Source organism: Rhinoderma darwinii, chromosome 5 (genome assembly GCF_050947455.1).
Source record: "Rhinoderma darwinii isolate aRhiDar2 chromosome 5, aRhiDar2.hap1, whole genome shotgun sequence".
Lineage (NCBI taxonomy): Eukaryota > Metazoa > Chordata > Amphibia > Anura > Rhinodermatidae > Rhinoderma > Rhinoderma darwinii.
Window position 1 is genome coordinate 232,949,319 of NC_134691.1, and position 17,762 is coordinate 232,967,080.

The 17,762-nt window shown below is 47.2% G+C and overlaps 1 non-coding gene and 1 pseudogene across 1 annotated transcript; both read left to right on the forward strand.

Annotated features, from left to right (window-relative positions):
* The first annotated feature begins 994 nt into the window (after nucleotides 1-994).
* On the forward strand, nucleotides 995-1,189 carry LOC142654414 (U2 spliceosomal RNA). Its single transcript, XR_012849034.1, has one exon. It is a non-coding gene; the product is annotated as a U2 spliceosomal RNA (small nuclear RNA).
* Nucleotides 1,190-5,886: 4,697 nt separating this feature from the next.
* On the forward strand, nucleotides 5,887-5,971 carry LOC142654585 (U2 spliceosomal RNA; annotated as a pseudogene).
* The last annotated feature ends 11,791 nt before the right edge of the window (nucleotides 5,972-17,762 follow it).

A 17,762-nucleotide genomic window follows, 5' to 3' on the forward strand; every position in this document is an offset into this window, starting at 1 on the left:
ATAAATAAAAAATAAATGGTGGTAAGGGTTTCCCTGATTTTAGACGGTTTTTATTTTGTAAGTATTTATCACAGTGTATTAGTATCTTATGTGGACCTGAATCAAAGTTGAGAGCCTTTATAATATATAATTTTGTTTTTTTTATAAGGAAGTATAAAAGGATCAATATAGACCTAAAGAGACCATATAGGTGGTTGCCTCCAGAGAATTATTTAATTTTAGAGAAAATTATAAGAGAGTTTAATTTGGCAAAAGAAAAAAAAGAGGTTCTTATTAATCATAAAAAAATATTAAACGTTTTAGAGTGTAGAGTTATTTGTAGCCCGATTTAATGGTTTGCGCCCCAGGTGGTTAAAAATATTTGGAAATGTGTTAACCTTTCTTGTTTTCTAATGATCACAAAGATTTACTATGGTGTATGATAAAGGATTGTTTACCAACAAAGGATTTCCAATATAAAAGACGACTGAATCGGAATAGCCAATGTCCCAGAAGTGGTTGTACTAATGACGAAACCACAATGCATATTTTCTGGAATTGTGATTTTGCACAAAAAGTGTGGAAAAAGATAAGTAAGTTGGTGAGCATGGTGAGTAAAGTTAACTATTTTAATTTTAACTTGATATTTTATGATATTGGAATTGGGGAAAATGAGTTTCAAATAGTTTGGTTGATTTTAGCATCAGTTAAAATGGCGCTATGGAGGTCCAGGAATATTTTACTATTTAAAAGGGATGTTTTAACTGTTGATGATTGTATACGTCTAAGCCTAAATTATTTATTTATTTATTTATTTATTATTAGAAAGAGAAGACAGAAGTAGGAATAGAGAAAGCAGAAGAAAAATGGAAACAAACTAAATGGAATTCTGTAATGGGAATGTAGAATAGATATTTAGGAGGGAATAATATATAAATGTACTTAACTTTTACAATGATAAGATGAGTCTTGAGATCTGAGAAGAGAAAAAAGATGGTGATTCTGAGTTTTGAGACTTGTGATCTGAGTAAAAAAAAAAATAAGAAAAAAAAAAAAATCTGTTCTTATCAGTTCAATATCTGATACGTCCCCTATCTGGGGACCATATATTAAATGAATTTTTAGAACAAGGAGATGGAAATAGAGCTTGCTCTGTCCACTCCATGCATTGACCTGGTATTGCAGTTTCTCCAGTACCGGTGCACCCTTTCCTTATGTGTTCACTAAAATCAGATTTGAAAAACTTTTTTAATTTTTGTTTTTGCCATTGTTTTTTTTTTCTTGCTGATTGGATCTCTCCTTTAATCCCTTTATTTGAACAGCTGTTGTACAATGCATTTTTGTAATGTGCGATAATGAGTGACCTAATTATTAAATGACTTCATTAACAGATTGCCACCTCTTGTGTTGTGTGTGTGTCTGTGTGTGTTTCTGCTGTGTGTCCAGCATTTCAATTTGGAACAACTAATTCACCTTCCTTTTCCTCGGTCCCTCCTCCCTCCTAGGTATGTTCAAGAGCTGCACCTGAGCCAGTCTGTCTGTCAGCCCACAGCCACTGATTGATGCAGCCAGCACCACAGTCAAGTAGTGGAATAGTGGAGTGGAGTAGGGGAGCAGCAAGCACCCATTGCAGCCGCCACAATGGACCTACCTGTGTACACTAGATTCGTGTGATGGAATGAGCTGTCCTCCCTACATTTCAAAGAAGTAAGAATTGAAGTTGCAACAAAGCCTTGCCTACAAAGAAACCACCAATTTGCATTTGTTACTATGTTACCTGGAAGAATAACAAACTGTGCAAGGATGGAGGTTGTAGGAGGAAGGAGAAGAAGGTGTCTGTAAAGTTGGAGGAGGATGCCTATTTGCCATTTCGCAGTCCCCTGTCTCCCTCTTGTGGCATGCTGGAGGCAGCTAGCTAGCTGTGCAGACAACACGGGGGACACATGTTGCAGTGTTGCCCTCCTAGGCAACACTGAGTGACTGACTGAGCAGCAACGTCTAATATAAGGTTCTGATGGAACTTTGCGCGTGTCATAGTGGGGCCCTAAGAAGTGAGAGCAAGCTTTATGACATCATAATGGGACCTCAGACAGACAAGCCTGGGCCCAGGCAGTGTTGGTCAGTAGGCACTGTATTGCAGGTGACCGAAGGTGTGCAGGGAGAAGGGGTGGCTGTGGGCATGCACTTGCTGCTGCTGCTTCTAGCATTTGTCTGCATGGCAGGAGGGCATTTGGGCGTTGCCAGTAAGGCGTTTTTATGTAGATTCCTCCGCTTTCTGCACAGCATTGTGGTGCAAGCAAAGGAAGCAAAGCCTGTCTAGCTTCCTCTCCGGCCTTTTTTCAACTCCCGCCTGGCTGCCTGTGTGAGTGTGTGAGCCGGCAGGGCCCCATGGAGGTGCCTAGGAGTAGGCTGAATCGTTGGAACGGGTGAACAGCAGTATTGGCCAGGCTTTGCCAACGCGCGCCACTTTCGGGTTATCGCTTCTTGGCCTTTTGGCTCAGATCAGAGTTTATTGCTCTGGTCTGGGTCAGGGGGTGCGGGTTTTCCCTTGGGAGGAACCAGAGTGGTGATTGTTCTGTGATCGTGGATCGGCAGGTATAGTCAGCATGGAGGCAGCAAGGACAACACCGGTGGAGAGGACCATTCGAATTAAGGTAGACACAAGTGATTCGGGTAAGAATACCGTTGAGTATGTTGGAAGGAAGCTGGTGGTCGACATGGCAGGTATCCCTCTTTACAAATTATTCTGCGTGCAAGAAAATAGAAAGCAAGGATTGTATGATGTTTCCTTTCAAGAAGAAAATGACTGTTTCATTTTCTTTGAAGCCTTAAAAACGAATGCTAACCGTGAGGTATTGAAAAATTTCTCTTTTCTGCCTTTATTTGCTATGGGAGAGAGGGTACTATTTGTACATGTTTTTAACCCATTTACCCAGCTGGACTTAATCAAGAACTTTCTGAGTTTATACTGCACCAGTGTAAAAGGGGGAACCAAAATGACGAGCTCATTGAACAAGTTCAATGGAACTTATAAATTTTTTGTCCAGTTTAAACTGGACCAGGATTGTATTGGTGGAGTTAAGAGCCCTCCATTGTCCTTTTCCATTGCTGGCTATAGAGGATATTTATTTTATCAAGATATGCCAGAATGTTGCCGGTTCTGTCCCCAGTTTGGTCACACAAAGGAGTGTTGCCCTGGGGTGAAGGTGTGCAGGAATTGTAAGATGGCTGGACATGAGGCAGGTGCATGTACGGAACCCCGATCTTGTGATTTGTGCAGTGAAGTGGGGCACCTTTATAGAGATTGGCCAGTGGACAAGAAGAGAAAGGAGAAAGAGGAAAAGGAAAGAGAGGCACAGAGACAGAAGAATCTCCGGAAGCAAGAGGAAGCAAATGAGAGGCTAAGGAAAGAAAGGGAGGAGGAGCAAAGGCAGAAAGAAATTCTTGATGCAATATTTGCAGAGGCTGAGAGAAATAGCACACAGGTGCAGGCAACTGAGGAAACTTTCATTGAGGATATGCCAAGCCCTGTGGTAGAAGAATCTCAGAGGATATCGGAGTGGTCTTCCTCTGGAGTTTTGAGTCCAGTGAGAGAAGTTGAGATGTCTTTTCGCCCAATATTGGGGAACTTTCCAAAAAAACAGAGGATTGAAGTGGTGGAGACGCAAAGTGTGGAGACGGCAAACCCCTTTCAGTCATTGTTTGAGCCGAACATGGATTATCAGACTAGTGAAGAAAACTCTCCCGGGCCTTTAACCCGGAAAGTTTGAGGGTTTTTCTTGTGTTTTTTTTTCTCTTTTTTCTGCCTAGGGCAGTTATAAAATGTCATTTATAATTTTGTCTTCCAATGTCCGGGTGTTTAAAAACCGGGCCAGGAGAGCAGCCATTTTGGAGGAGGTGTCCTTTAGTGGTGCTGGTTTAATTTGTGTGCAGGAGTGTGGGATAGAGAATATAGTTAAGCAGGAGGAGTGGGGTTTTGGGTCAGCAATATGGTCATGTTCTAGTCACAATAGAAATTATGGTGTTGGGGTGTTGCTTAGGAGTAGCAGGGTGGAGGTTTGTAGATACACAGTGATTGAGGAGGGGAGGTGTTTGTTAGTGGTTATAAAAGTATGTGGTGTGAAAGTGTGTGTAATTAATGTGTATGCGTCTGCAAAAAAGGAAGAGAGACTGCAGTTGTTTTAGAGAATTAAAAATGCCAGGTAGGGAACATATTGTGTGGGTGGAGGAATTTAACTGTGATACTAGTGGTGATTTGGATGTGTCTGGGAATGTGCTAAAGTATGTACTCACTGATTTTGGATTGAGGGATGTAGTACACCTGTGTGGAGTTAACCCTATATTAGATACTTATTATGCGGATAGTGGAAGGCACAGTAGTAGAATTGATATGATTTTTGTTTCTAAGGGGGTGATGGGTAAGGGATATATGCAATTGAAGGTAGGATATTCTGATCACGAGTGCATTCAGTGTGAGTTGGTTTGGGATGAGGATTGTGGGAGTGGGAGGGGTTTATGGAAATTGAATGTGAGTTTGTTGGATGATGAGAGTGTTTGTGGAAAATATGTGGATAAATATAGGTTTTGGTGTGAGAAAAAAGGTGATTTTGTGGATATAATAACATGGTGGGATTCGGTTAAAGAAAGAACGTGTTTTTTTTTTTTTTTAAACGTTGGTTATAGGAAAGCTGTGGAGAGGAGGAAGAGGTTTGAATGTTATAATATAAGGTTGAATTTTCTCCATAAGGTTAAAAAGAGAGGTTGGAGTATGGATGAGGAGATTGATTGTGTGAAAAATGACATGAGGGAATGGTTGTTAGAAAAAGGTAGAAAGATAATGTATCAGTCAAAACTTGTCAATCGCTTCTCGGCCTTTTGGCTAAGATCAATTGTAGTACCTGCTCAAGCTGAGGTTAGTAATCATCCCTGCCGGTGGTTGATGGGCCATCGTAGGGGGATGACAGAACGCCGAGGTGAGGGCAGGGAGCCACAACGGTCATCGCTCTGGTGTACGCATTTGGTTTAAAGGTACCATTTGTAGGTGACCAGGCGACCGCCGGATCGAGGTCAGGAGGTCGGGTAGTTTGAAAGCCCGAGTTGCTATGTGCCCCAGGGCTGGTGACCCTGGGGTGCCCTAACTCACTGGGGGTGGGATCCCACTGAGTGAAGGCACATTTGCACGCACTCTTCTTTCACACTTCTAAGCACACACCTTTTTTCTCCCGGCCTTCTGGCTGGGAGATGAGGAATTTTTATACCTGGCGGATGTCCAGGCTGTATCACAGCGCACATCCACTTATTTAATTTTGTTTTTCACTGTGTGTTTGTCACGTTTGTCACAGGATTTCGGATGCAGTGCCCTTTTGGGACCCTTCCAAGGTCTAGGGGGAAAATGTGTGGCCTTCTGGTTCCTTTTTCCCCTGCAACCCGGCCTCCCTTCTTTAGGAAGGGAGGTGCAAGTAGAAGCAGGCTCCAAGGTGGACACTGGGGTGGCAGCCCAGGTAGAAGCCTTGGAGTGTTGTTGGGTCTCCCTAAGCTTCGGCAAGGGGGGATCATCGATCCTCGATCCTCTTGGCCTAAGGCTTGGAGGGTCGGGGAATGGTTATGCGGGGCCTCTCTCTTTTAAGAGAAGGGCTGCGATAGACCGCTTCCTTGTGCACTTTTTGTGTGGCACCCCTGCATTTTTTTTTGCACTTGGGTGATAGAAAGCACGACTCGGGCTTTCAATAAATAAAAAAAATCAGTCAAAACTTGGAAAAAGGGGAAAAATGTTCTAGGTATTTTTTTTTTAAAAGTAGTGGGGAAAAAGGATGATTTGGTGAGAGTGTATGATAAGAATGGAAGGGTGGTGATAGGAAAAGCGGTGTTTTCTGTGGTTGAAAGTTTTTATAAAGAGTTCTTTATAAGTTAGTTTCTCTGCCTTTTGGCCAAGATCAAGTGTAGTATCTGTTCTTATCAGTCCTCGTAAGGGCAATTGGCTCGGAGAACCACTGGGGGCTATTAACACTAGCTTAGCGATCAAAGAGCGTTCCAGACAAAGCCGGCGACGAACTGCAGAGAAGAACCAGCGAAGACAACGATCCAGAAGGGAGAAATCGCCATCGGGGAAGAAGCTCCGGGAGATCGCTGCCGGGAAGAAGAAGGAGAACTGCGACAGAGACCTTCGGAGAAGAGCCGCTGCTGAAGGGGATCTTCGAAGAAGTTCGGCCACAGAAAAAGAAGCTTGACGAGGAACCGCTGCGGAAGAAATTTCATGTAAGAACCTCGGCCAGCAAGGGGAAGCGCGACGAGGAACCGCTGCGGAAGAAATTTCGTGGAAGAACCTCGGCCAGCAAGGAGAAGATTTGCATAGCTCAGCCCCCTTCGGGAAAAGAGCTAGCGAAGATCCTCCCTAAGCGAAAGGAACAGCTGGAAGAAGCAATGGCCTCAACCAGCAACCCTGCCACTCAGAAGGAGAAGGCTGATGGACCAGGCCAGCAGACCCAGGCCAGGACATCTCCTCCTGAAGCCTCCTCAGGCCAATAGGCCACCAAGAAGCCGAACCGGCCCACCCCAACCCTGGAGCCCTGGATGAAGCAGACGGTGGGCCTGAAGCTGAAGGAGGTGGACGGGAGAGTGCCGGACATGACGGAAGAAGTGGTCTGCCAGAAGATGCTCCTGGACCAGGGCTTCGCTAAGCCGAAGACCATCAGCATCCAGGCCTTCATGACGGGGATCTTCTTTGTGACCTTCGCATCGATCAACATCTGCAGAAGGTACTTGGAGATGGTGAAAGCGGCGAGGCCTGATTCCCCTTTCTCTCGCACACACCCCCGGCAAAGACATCACCACGCTCCTGAAGTGGTTCTGCACAGTGGTGAGGGAACCCACCCACATCCTGAACGGACTCGGCTTCTGGACTGGCAAGTGGTTGGTAATCGTCCGACTGAACAAGGATTTGAGCGCAGAAGACGGTCTCCAGCATCTGCCCCAGTCATTCTCACTGGGAAACTCCTACGGCCTCATCTACTACCCGGACATGCCGCAGATATGCAGGAGATGCAGCAAGTAGGGTCATTCGATGAAGGACTGTAAGGAGGACGCCTGCAAGAACTGCCGGGTAGCAGGACACGAGACCAAAGACTGCCCGAAACGGACAGTGTGCAACCTCTGCGGACAAGCAGCCCACTCCTACAAGGACTGCCCGAAGAGGGATCGATCCTGGGCAACTGTAGCGGCGAAAGCTCCGGCCAGAGGGAACCCCGCCCCAGTCAGAGCTCCAGCGGCGCAAAAGACCGGGAATAAGAAGGATGATAAGAAGAAGACTGTCCCCCCCTCTCCCGGCCCCTCCCGCCCCTCCCTCCCCAACCCCTGTTACCCCCACTGAGGCTCTCACCTTCTCTAACCCAGCCACCTCAGTGGTCCTGTCACCTGCACCCCTCCCAACCCAGCCTCCCTTCTCCCCAGCTCCAGCAGCACTAACATCTTCCCCTCAAGCTGCTGTAGTCCTTTCCTTGGAGGATTTCCCCCCTCTTGTCTCCTCAGGTGCCATCCAGAGGAAGAGAAAGGTGAGGGACAGCCCAGCTGCTGATTCCTCAAAAAGAAATCTCGTGGAAATCTGCGAAGATTCCCTTGCCCAGCAGGAGGAAATGGAGCAGATGGTGGGGGAACTCGTGTCTGAACCTGAGGTCATAGACTTCACAACAGACATCCAGGTGGCTTCAATCCTGAAACAATATTTGGCAGAGAGCCTACTGGTTCTTTCGGACCAGCCAGGCTCCAGAGAGGAGGACCCGCCCGACCGGATTGGTAACTAATGTATATCGTTTGCACTAACCCTCTTTATTCTCCCTCATGGCTGATAAACGTAACATCTTTAGCCTCAATGTGAGGAGTGTTAGAGATAGGAATAGATGTCAGATGATGCTAACTTTTCTTTCCAAGCAGTCGAGTGATGTATTTATGCTGCAGAAATGTACTCTCCCCTCTTCCAGGTCATACCATCATCTGGCCAGGCAGTGGACCCATGGCCCGTCCTACTGGTCTGGTGGGGGCGATTGTAAGTCTGCAGGGGTTGCCATCCTGATTAGGGGAAGCGTATTTACTGTTGACTCCAGGAGTGTTGGCTCGTCTGCGGCCGCTTGTTGGTCGTAGACGGTTCCTGGGCAGGAGAGACGATTAGGCTCATAAACATGTACGCTCCCCCTATGAAGGCTGAGCGCCTGGAACTATTCCAGACCCTGCAGACCCAGCTCGCCACCACTAGGGCATTAGTGATGGACGGGGACTTCAACTGCCCCATCGAAGAGGATGGACGAAGTTCCGGCACTTCAAGCAAGCTGGATGTCAGTTCCAAACTGCTTATCGAGATGGTAACCGAAGCATCCTTGCAGGACGTGTGGGCTTCATGGGGAATGGCTCTGTGAACTATTCATGGAGCCGACCCGATGGCTCACTTCGTTCTCGGATTGACTTTGTGTTCACCTCCCGGGCAGTCAAGCAGCATGGGCACTCCATGGTCCCCTACTTCTTCTCTGACCACAGAGCCATTCTCTTCCAGGGTGCCATCGGTTACGGTTTTCCTCCCGGCCCTGGCTCCTGGAAGCTGAATTGTGCCCTGCTGGAAAGAGAGGAGGTACTGGCGGAACTTAGAGACGCCTATATTGTTTGGAGGAATGATAACATTTTCTTTGATAAAACCTGTGACTGTGGGAATATGTTAAAGTTGAATTTCGTTGTTTCTTTCAGGCAAAAAGTCATCAACAGGCGTGTGAGAGGAAGAGAGACTTCAGAGAGATGCAGCGTCGGCTGCGATCCCTTCAAGATCTCCTTCAATGTGACTGGGACGTCAGGAAGGAGCTGGAGGAAGCCAAAAAGGGCCTGAAAAGGCACTTTGAGGAGGAATCCAAGCGAATTGTCTTTCGTTCCAAGGTGGGGAACCTGGAGAAGGGTGAGAAATGTAACTCGTTCTTTTTCAGGAAACTCCATGCCGGCCACACGCCCCTAAAGGAACTCCGAGATGAGACCGGAAACATGCATTCTGGGAAGGAGGTGATGGGAGTCGTCACAGACTACTACCGAAGCCTCTACTCCCCGAAAACCACTGACCCCGAAGCCGCGGATAAATTCCTGTCAGGTATCACTAATCATGTTGATCCTGCAGGTACGGAGGCTATGGATGTACTCCTGACGGTGGAGGAACTGCTCTCTGCCGCTAAATCCTTCAGACCCGGCAGGACCCCAGGCAGTGATAATCTCCCGGCAGAGCTCTATGTAGCGCTGTGGGACTTGATCTGTCCGGACCTGCTGGAGCTCTATGAGGAGATCGTGGTGTAGGGCAGAATGCCGTTGTCCTTGAGAGAAGGCATGATCACGATCTTGTATAAGCGGAAGGGGGAGAGATGTGACCTGAAAAACTGGCGTCCCATCTCTCTCCTGAACGTGGACTACAAGATCCTCGCCAAAGTACTAGCATACAGACTGAAGGTTGTCATCGGACGGATCATCGGATCAGACCAAACCTGCGGCATTCCTGGCCGTAGGGTGGCCAACAGTCTTGCCCTGGTGAGGGAGACGTTGCATTACATGCAAAACTGCCGTACACACTCGGCCCTGGTCAGTCTTGATCAGGAGAAGGCTTTTGACCAGGTCTCTCACGAATTCATGGGTAAGGCTCTGCGTAGGCTGCAGCTTGGCAGGTTGTTCTGTTTGTATGTTAACCTGATGTATTGTGACATTTACAGCTCGGTGCTGGTGAACGGCTGGAAGACTGACCCCTTTCCTGTATTGTCGGGGGTTAGACAAGACTGTCCTCTTTCACCTCTCCTTTTTGTTTGTGTTATAGAGCTCTTCGCAGAGGCTATCCAGCAGAATGGAGAGATCAGAGGGATCACCGCACCAGGTCCAGGACACTTCGAGGTCAAATGCTCGCTGTACATGGATGATGTGACAGTCTTCTGCACTGACAAGAGTTCGGTGACTGCACTCGTCCAGACCTGCGAGGAGTTCGGACGCGCTTCAGGGGCAAAAGTCAACTGGGGAAGTCAGAAGCTATGCTCTTTGGAAAATTGTACCTGCCTTCTCCTGCCTCCTTCCCGTTTACCATCAAGCTGGACTTCATCAAAATTCTAGGAGTCTGGTTCGGGAAGGAAGGTGCAGCCCTAAAGTCGTGGGAAGAACGCTTGGCCAAAGTCAATCAAAGAATCGGACTGTGGAGCCTCAGACAACTCACTATTGAGGGCAAAGCAATGGTCCTACGTAATGAAGTCTTGCCTGTGCTACAATACACTGCGCAGGCATGGACCCCTCTTGCCACAGTCTCGAGGGCCATTACCAGGACTGTGTTTCGCTTCATCTGGGGATCGAAAATGGACAGAGTAAAGCAGACTGTTATGTACAAGGAGCCCCGCAAAGGTGGGAAGGGTATACCCGACATCCCCACTCTGCTGCGGATCGCTTTTGTATGTGACTGTGTTTGTAGGACTCTAAAAACAGCAAACGGCTCTGCGGGCAAGGCCATGTCCCGCTACTTCCTCCTTCCCCTCTGGTGAGGTTTTGCCTGGGACAAGTGGGACAGCTCCTTCCCTTACAACTGGCACGATCCCTGGTTCTACGGAGATGTTGTCCGGTTTGTGAGGGAGCATCAACTGGAGGGTCTTAAGCCCGACTTGTGGAAACCTAAGATGATCCACAAGCGCATCAGAGCAAAGGACTCGCTGGAGTCTGTTCCAGGGCTTCATGCCGACACGTTGGAGACTGTTTGGACTAACGTGTCATCTGGCAGGTTGACCAACGGGCACAAGGACATTTCATGGATGGCGATCCAGGGAGGACTGCCTCTTAGGTCATTCATGCATGCCCGCAACCTGTGCAAGACCCGGTTCTGCCCCAGGGGCCCCTTCTCGGAGGAAACATCTTTGCACACTTTCTGGCAGTGCCCCTTTGCACAGGGTCTGTTGAAAACCTTGGAACACGAACTCAAGGACTCAGTTCCCAGGAACAGACTGTCGTACCGCTCCGTACTTTATGGACTATTTCCTGGGAGTAACACGGATGGAGCAATCTAGGAGGCCTGGCGCCTTATGAACTGTTTTAAGGACGCTATATGGTTTGCCAGGAATCGTCTAATTTTGCGGAAAGAGAGTGTGTCCGTCCAGGACTGCCGCAGGCTGATCCACTGCCTGCTCAGAGACTATTCCACGTGGGACAGCCCGGACGTCGATGTGGAAGAGGACTGAAACTCCCCTTCCCCCCACTCTCTTCTTGTGTGTTGTCTTTCAATAAAGCTTCGGGCCTGTGATCCCCCCCCCTATCCCCTCCTACCCACTCCCCCACCCCATCACTTGTCTGTAATGCTTTGTTGTTTGGCTTTAGTGAATGGAAGAATGTTAGTGTAGCATGTGGTGTAATGTATAGCATAGGTTAGCCTGTACTGTGTATTATACTGTCATGTTATTTTTGGCGACTGTTATTATTTATTATTTACTGCTTCATGGCTTGCGCTGCGTCGCAGTAATGTTTGTATGATGACGATTGATTGTGAAAGTATTTTTCAATCAAAAAATCTGTCAAAATTAGATAAATTGGAAAAAGGGGAAAAATGTACTAGGTTTTTTTTTTAAAAAGTAGTTGGGAAAAAGGATGATTTGGTGAGAGTGTATGATAAGAATGGAAATGTGGTGAAAGGAAAAGCGGTATTTTCTGTGGTTGAAAGTTTTTATAAAAAGTTGTATGCCGTGAAAGAGATTGATAGGGACTTGGAGGCGGAAGTGGTGAGTATGATTGAAAATAGGGTGGAAGTAATTGAATATGCAAATTTGATGAGAAAGATTGCGGAGGATGAAGTAAAGAGGGTGTTGAACAGTGTGGCTGTGAATAAGACTCCAGGGGATGATGGGCTGCCTATAGAATTTTACAAAAAAATGTGGGATGTGATTAAGGATGATGACTTAGTGCAAGTTTATAAATTTATGGTGGAGAATGGTAGGATGGTTGAAAGTATGAAAATTGGGGTGGTGGTTTTGATCTATAAGAAAGGGGATGTGAATGATGTTAAAAATTGGAGGCCGATTACGTTGTTGAATGTGGACTATAAGGTGTTTGCTAAGCTGATTGCAAATAGGATGAGAGATGTGATTGGTCAGGTCGTTGGGGAGGAACAAGTGTGTGGAGTGCCGGGGAGGAGGATCAGTGAGAATTTGTGTTTGCTGAGAGATGTGATATGGGATAGCAAGGAGAGGAATCAAGCATTGAATGTTCAGTCAATTGACTTTGAAAAGGCTTTTGATCGTTTGGCGCATGATTTTTTATTTAGAGTTTTGGTAAGAATGGGTTTTCCTAGTGATTTTGTGAATGTTGTAAGAGTGTTGTATAAGAATGTGTATAGTAAGATTCTCATTAATGGATGGGTAGGTGGTGAGATAAGTGTGGGTTCCGCTGTGAGGCAGGGGTGTCCCCTGTCTCCGATTGCCTTTATTTGTGTGATTGAGCCTTTATTACAGATGTTTCGGAACGATAAATGTATGAGAGGTGTGAAGATTCCGGGTTGTGATGGGAAAGAAGTAAGAGTATTAGCATATATGGATGATGTGTGTGTGAATCTGATGCTGCGGTAAGGCGTGCAAAATTGTTAGTGGCTTTGTTTTGTGGAGCATCTGCGTTTAGAGTAAATTGGGATAAGTGTGAATGTAAGAGGTTTGGGAACATTGGGAGGAGAGAAGATTTGGGTGTAAAATGTGTGGAAGGAGCGATTCAGATTTTGGGGGTGAAACTTGATGAGAAATAGGATGGGAATGTAAGTTGGGAGGATGTTGGTAAAAAGATTATTAAGAAAATTTATTTTTGGCGTTTGAGAGAATTGTCTTTTGTTGGGAAGATTCTTGTGATTAAAAGTGTGATTTTACCAATTTTGTTGTATGTTGCGTTTGTCTTTCCGCCAGGGTATATGATGTTGAGAAGATTGAATAGAGTGCTGATTTTGTTTTTTGGGGTTCTAGATGGAAAGAGTGAAGAGAGAGACTGTGATGAAGAGTGTAAAGAATGGGGCTATGGGGTTTCCCAATATTGAGGTATATTTGGGAGTGAATAGTGTGTTTGCATTAAGAAGGATGATGGGAGGTGATTGGAAATTTGCATGTATGGTACGATATCTGAGTGGGAGGGTGTTATGTAGATTAGGATGGATAGGGAGAGATTTAAGAGTACCGTATGCGTTTGTATGTCCAAAGGGGTATCTGTATGTGGAAAAATTTTTGAAAAGCTATGAGTTGTTGGGGAAGGGAGATGTGTTGAGAAATAAAAAAGAGATGTTGAGATGTATTGAAGGAAAAGAAGTGCAGTGTCCTATAAATATGGTGAGAAGGGTAAATGTAGGGATGGTATGGAAGAGTTTGGAAACGGATGGGATAACAAATAGACAGAAAGAGATTGTATGGCAAAGTATGCATGGAGCGTTGCCTGTGAGAGAGTTTCAAAGATATCGTGGGATTGGGAGGAGTGAAGTGTGTCCAAGAGAGGGGTGTGGAGGGTGTGAAAGTATTTTACATTTATTTTGGAATTGTGATGTGGCACAAGGAGTCTGGAAGTTTGACGCTTGAGGTAATAATTAGAGATGAGCGAACCGGGACAACCGAACCCGGTTTCGGTCCGAACATCGGGAAAAGTTCGGTTTGCAGCGAATCCGAACTTCACCGGGTTCGGCCGAACCCGTTTTGACCGAACCCGGCTACATTTTGGTGCCTGCCACATGTTAGATGTAAAATGGAGGATTTCACAATATCACCTGACATCAGGCTCCCCCATAATGCCTTGCAAACGGCTCTCCCAGCCAATCGGGAGGCAGCATAGGGGCGGGCTCAAGCCTGTAATAAAAGTCTATGCACGGAGCTCAGCGGCCATTTTACAGACAGGAGCTGTAGGGATAGCATCTCTGTGCAGTAAGGGAAAGCTTTAGGAATCTAAAAGCCAGGAATCCAGCAATCGAAGAGGCTCATCCACTACTCACTACTCAGCCAGTGTGTGAATACGCTTTTATAAGGGGCTCATCCCCGTAGCATCCAACTTGCAATACAGGCAGCCTTTGTAGTAGTACTACAACGCCCAGCATTCCCTGAGTGCACCGCGGCGTGGCTGATAGAAATTCTCATTCATTGCCATTTGCCAAGCCAGTGTGTGAATACGCTTTTAGAAGGGGCTCATTCCCGGCCGTTAACATAACTAAATAACAATCCAACTTGCAATACAGGCAGCCTAGTAGTACTACAAGGCCCAGCATTCCCTGAGTGCACCGCGGCGTGGCTGATAGAAATTCTCATTCATTGCCATTTGCCAAGCCAGTGTGTGAATACGCTTTTAGAAGGGGCTCATCCCCGGCCCTTAACATAACGAAATAACAATCCAACTTGCAATACAGGCAGCCTAGTAGTACTACAAGGCCCAGCATTCCCTGTGTGCACCGCGGCGTGGCTGATAGAAATTCTCATTCATTGCCATTTGCCAAGCCAGTGTGTGAATACGCTTTTAGAAGGGGCTCATCCCCGACCGTTAACATAACGAAATAGCAATCCAACTTGAAATACAGGCAGCCTTTGTAGTAGTACTACAACACCCAGCATTCCCTGAGTGCAGTGCAGCGTGGCTGATAGAAATTCTCATTCATTGCCATTTGCCAAGCCAGTATGTGAATACGCTTTTAGAAGGGACTCATCCCCGGCCGTTAACATAACGAAATAACAATCCAACTTGCAATACAGGCAGCCTTTGTAGTAGTACTACAACGCCCAGCATTCCCTGAGTGCACCGCGACGTGGCTGATAGAAATTCTCATTCATTGCCATTTGCCAAGCCAGTGTGTGAATACGCTTTTAGAAGGGGCTCATCCTCGGCCGTTAACATAACGAAATAACAATCCAACTTGCAATACAGGCAGCCTTTGTAGTAGTAGTAGTACTACAACGCCCAGCATTCCCTGAGTGCACCGCAGCGTGCCTGATAGAAATTCTCATTCATTGCCATTTGCCAAGCCAGTGTGTGAATACGCTTTTAGAAGGGGCTCATCCCCGGCCGTTAACATAACAAAATAACAATCAAACTTGCAATACAGGCAGCCTTTGTAGTAGTACTACAACGCCCAGCATTCCCTGAGTGCACCGCGGCGTGGCTGATAGAAATTCTCATTCATTGCCATTTGCCAAGCCAGTGTGTGAATACGCTTTTAGAAGGGGCTCATCCCCGGCCGTTAACATAACGAAATAACAATCCAACTTGCAATACAGGCAGCCTTTGTAGTAGTACTACAATGCCCAGCATTCCCTGAGTGCACCGCGGCGTGGCTGATAGAAATTCTCATTCATTGCCATTTGCCAAGCCAGTGTGTGAATACGCTTTTAGAAGGGGCTCATCCCCGGCCGTTAACATAACGAAATAACAATCCAACTTGCAATACAGGCAGCCTTTGTAGTAGTACTACAATGCCCAGCATTCCCTGAGTGCACCGCGGCGTGGCTGATAGAAATTCTCATTCATTGCCATTTGCCAAGCCAGTGTGTGAATACGCTTTTAGAAGGGGCTCATCCCCGGCCGTTAACATAACGAAATAACAATCCAACTTGCAATACAGGCAGCCTAGTAGTACTACAACACCCAGCATTCCCTGAGTGCACCGTGGCTGATAGAAATTCTCATTCATTGCCATTTGCCAAGCCAGTGTGTGAATAAGCTTTTAGAAGGGGCTCATCCCCGTTGCATGGGTTAACATAACAATCCAACTTGCAATACAGGCAGCCTTTGTAGTACTACAACACCCAGCATTCCCTGAGTGCACCGTGGCTGATAGAAATTCTCATTCATTGCCATTTGCCAAGCCAGTGTGTGAATAAGCTTTTAGAAGGGGCTCATCCCCGTTGCATGGGTTAACATAACAATCCAACTTGCAATACAGGCAGCCTTTGTAGTACTACAACACCCAGCATTCCCTGAGTGCACCGTGGCTGATAGAAATTCTCATTCATTGCCATTTGCCAAGCCAGTGTGTGAATACGTTTTTAGAAGGGGCTCATCCCCCGGGTTTTGATTCAACTTGCTGCACTCCAGAAGTGAAATGTCTGGTAAAAAAAAGGTTGTGAAAGGACGGGGTAGAGGAAGAAACACCCATGCCGTGTCCTCTTCCAGTCCAAATGTTGGATCTGTTGGTGCCAGACCCAGTACCAGCATTTGTGGCACAAGACATGTGCCCAGTTCCACTAGTAGCAGCAGCCATGTGCCTGCTGGTAGTAGTAGCAGTATCAGCAAGAAAGACTTGTCCATCTCCTCCGGTGGGCGGGTTACTTTAGACAATACGGCCATTGTGGACTGGTTGGCTGGCTCGCGGTCATCTCAGCAGGAAGACTCTGTCGATCTGGCTTCAAGCCAGGTTTCGTTGGATTCCAGATCCTCTACAGTTCCTTGGCACAGTGACAGTAGTAATATAGGTATTTCTAGCGTTTCCATTCCATCATCTATGTCTTCACTCCCCCTTCCTAGCGGGAAGCCATCTTTCCTGAGAGTCCTAAGAGACATCTCCTCGGGTGCAAAGGAAGATACTGAACAACATAGTGATGATGATTTGTTTTCCGCGAGTCAGCCAACGGAGTGTGTTGCGGCGGTGGTGGAAGCGGTGTCCGAGACGCATAGCTGTGGTAGTGGGGGTGTTGGTGGTGGCACTGGTAGCTGTGGTGGCAGACGCAGTAATCAGGGGAGGCATGAAGCCCGCCATGATGTCACATCACATTCACAACACAGTGACAGAAGTGGCGGGGATGATGATGTTGTTTTATACAGGACGTGGGAACCAGGTGACGAAGTGATGACGGCTTCAGTGGAGGAGGGTAGTAGTGGCGGCACTGGCCGTGATAAACAGCCAAGCCGAGGTAGGGGCAGAAGTCAATCTGCAAAACGCGGTAGGGTCAGCTCAGGAGCCGGTGACGGCGACACTGATGCTGGTGTTGGCTCCCGAAAAAAGCCTGCCAGACAAGGGGCTCGGGTGGTGGTGGTGGTGGACGTGGTACTACCTCTTTATGGTACTCTGCCGTGTGGCAATTTTTCTGTACCTTCCCGGAGGACGAAAACATGGCACAGTGCCGTATCTGCAAGCAGAAAGTAAGGTGTGGGCAGGGCAGCAATGTAGGAACTACCGCTCTACGTAAACACATGGAGCAGGATCACAAGGCCAAGTGGGACAATCGACATGCCCCACCATCATCATGTACATCTAATGAAGACCCCTCTGCTGCTGCTCCGAGTCCCTGTCATCTAAGTAGTAGCCAGGCCTTATCCACCATGTCGTTGTCGTCATCATCATCATCACTGTCATCTAGTGCTCCTCCTACGTCCCGTCAGTTATCCATTACGGAATCGTTGTCCAATAAGCAACAATATATACCCAGTCATCCACTTGTCGTGCGGCTTAATTCACACCTGGCTAAGTTGTTGGTGGTGCAGTCGCTGCCGTACCACCTGGTCGACTCCGCTGGCTACCTCTACTACCACCAATACACCTCCACTGCCGTCTGCTACAAGCAGGCCTGCCCCACCACAGGGCTTTGTCCTGTGACTGTCCAGTGTCTTTTAATGTGCTGCTACTACTACTACCACCACCCTTGCTGTCCGTTGGCTACCTCTACTACCACCAATACACCTCCACTGCCGTCTGCTACAAGCAGGCCTGAGGCCTGCCCCACCACAGGGCTTTGTCCGGTGACTGTCCAGTGTCTTTTAATGTGCTGCTGCTACTACTACTACCACCACCCTTGCTGTCCGTTGGCTACCTC